This window comes from Nematolebias whitei, chromosome 11 (genome assembly GCF_014905685.2).
Source record: "Nematolebias whitei isolate Nwh7 chromosome 11, NemWhi1, whole genome shotgun sequence".
Classification (NCBI taxonomy): Eukaryota; Metazoa; Chordata; class Actinopteri; order Cyprinodontiformes; family Rivulidae; genus Nematolebias; species Nematolebias whitei.
Genome location: NC_056508.1, coordinates 17,057,016 through 17,059,684, shown reverse-complemented (window position 1 = coordinate 17,059,684; position 2,669 = coordinate 17,057,016). Strand labels below are relative to the sequence as shown.

At 47.4% G+C, this 2,669-nt stretch overlaps 1 protein-coding gene across 1 annotated transcript in view; it reads left to right on the top strand.

Moving 5' to 3' along the window:
* The window catches only part of LOC119416643 (solute carrier family 12 member 5), an 86,593-nt gene that overhangs the window by 64,293 nt on the left and 19,631 nt on the right, over nt 1–2,669 (top strand). The window lies entirely within an intron of this gene.

The following is a 2,669-nucleotide window of genomic DNA, read 5'->3' as shown; positions in this document are numbered from 1 at the left end:
TTAATTTTTTGCAAAAACAAGTATTTATGTTTAATGAAGTCAAGAAAGACCGTTTTTTTTTATATATGTATTTTTTACCTGAAATGGTTTTTAAGTGCAACCTTATATGTCAGGAGATACATTGTTGATGTCACCATTAAAATGCACTTTCAATAAAGTAAGTATTGACAAAGCTCAATGTAATTTTTATGTTGATGTGGCGGAAGGTTATTGTCAGCAGCTTCTGAAAGTAACTAATAAAGTAACTTGTAATCTAACTTAGTTACTTTTCAAATCAAGTAATCAGTAACTTAACTAAGCTACTTTTTCAATGTAACTATGCCATCACTGCATGCCGCTAACCGAACTAGGCGGGTAACAGTCCCACAGTGCCAACGGGACCATATTGCTAAGTGAAACCTCACTGCTAACAGTATCATGCACCTCACCTCACCCTCGATTCAAATGGAGCAATCCACCCTTTTATATTCTCATCCCAGTTGCTTCACACTCGGCTGTGAACTGCTCCAATGAGAGCTGGAGATCATGGCACAATGATGCCAACAGTACCAGATCAACCGCAAATAGTAATCTGTTCAGCTATAATTTACACGCTTAATGCGAGCACTAACATAAACTAAACAACATAAATTAGGATTTAATCAAAGCATGCAACAAAAATACAGAAACAAGTGATCAAAAGTGAAAAATAAATAAATCCACAGTAGCACAGTCCTACTGGCAGAGTGGTTCTGATGACAGTGAGGTTATCTTAAGAGTTCTGTTCACAAGTGAGGGAAGAATGGAGCGTGACATTGACAGATTGTTGCAGCATCTGCAGTACTGCGGACCCTGTACTGATTTGTTGTGGTGAGGAGGTAGCTGAGCTGTAAGGCAAAGCTCTCTGTTTACCGGTTGGTATATGTTCCTACCCTCACCTATGGTCACAAACTCTGGGTAGTGACCGAAAGAGTGAGATTACAGATACAGGTGGTTGAAATGAGTTTTTTCCGCAGAGTAGCTGGACTCGCCCTTAGAGATGGGGTGAGAAGTTCAGTTATCAGGAGAGACTCGGAGTAGAACCGCTGCTCCTCCACATCAAGAGGAGCCAGTTGACCACATACAGTGACCCCCCGGGGCCAACAGCGACAAACTCATAGGCCCCCGCCGGAACCCACCGCACCGATGCAGGTCCAGGCCCGGGCACCGAGGCCCGGGCACAGAGGACTCACACCACCCAGGCCAAGGCCTGACAGGGCCAGAGGACTGAGCCCCACCAGGCAGACACCAGGCCGAGCCGACACACGCCCAAGCGCCCAGCCCCCGACACCAAGGGTCCCAAGCGCGCCGGCAGGCAAGGGCACACCCCACCAGGGGGCCGCGTGATAGGGGCGCGATGCCAAGCACCCCCAGTTGTATCAAAGAGGGGGCAGTCCGAGTCTCGGCCTAACAAATACCCATTCATACAGAGACACAATCACACAGTCCCAGCCTCATTCTCACACTCACTCACTCAAAGACATACAATAACAATACATTTCATTCTTGTTCCCGATACGCACTCTATACCCCCCAGGTCCAAGACATGTACCCGCCCTCTACCGGGGGCAGCCCATGCCCAAACCCAGGAGGTAGACCCATTCATTCTCGAGCGGAGAGGAGCCAATATCCCAGACCCGGCCCAGGCCACGCCCAGCCGACAGGACACCCCCCGGCACGAAGAGGTTGCTGGTGGGGATCTTCCGGTTCTCCCCTGTGGTCCGATCTGAGGGGTGGGTGAGTGGTTCGTCCTGTGTGGGTGGCCCTGGGGGCTCCGCGGTCGGGGTCCCTCCTGGGGTCTTGGGCTCTGGTCCCCCCTTTTTCGTCTGCCTCTGGTCTTGGGGGTTGGGTCTCTGCTGCTTCACAGTTACTATTAAATGTTCTATTAGAGAAGCCTTATACACTTATGCATGCTCACAACCACACACAAATAGAAGCAGGGATGCTTATGTAGGCTTTATATGTAGATATATAGATATGTATATGAATGTATATTCATGTGTATGTATGTATGTATATAGGCGTAGGTATGGGTATATATATTTATGAAAACTTACTGCAAAGCCATGAATATTTTAAGTTCTTTATACATATGTATTTTGTTGCTGTGTTTTGTCATGTTCTTTGCAGGCGAACAGACAGTGGCCGGGTGTTTTGACGTGTGCTCTCTTTGTGTATATTTCTTATATTTTGGAGTCTTACTTTGTCTTTTCTTTCTTTCTATCCTATTAAAAAAAAAACTACACTAGATAATCACTAGAATAAATATTTCATAATAATGGTGTGGAGAGGATGGCTGTAAGGGGAGAAGGGAGGCCATCTAAGAAAAAAAAAAAAAAAAAGAGGAGCCAGTTGAGGTGGTTCAGGCATCTGGTAAGGATGCTTTCTGGGCGCCTCCATTGAGAGGTGCTTCGGGCATTCCAACTGAGATGAGACCCCGGGGAAGACCCAGGACACGCTGGAGAGACTATTGGTCTCTCGGTTGGCCTGGGAACACCTTGGAGTCCTCTCAGAAGAGCTGGAAGAGGTGCTGTGGAAAGAGATGTCTGGGCCTCCCTGTTCAAGCTGCTGCCCCCACAACCCAACTGGAGCAAGCAGAAGATAATGGATGGATGGATGGATGGATGGATGGATGGATGGATGGATGGATG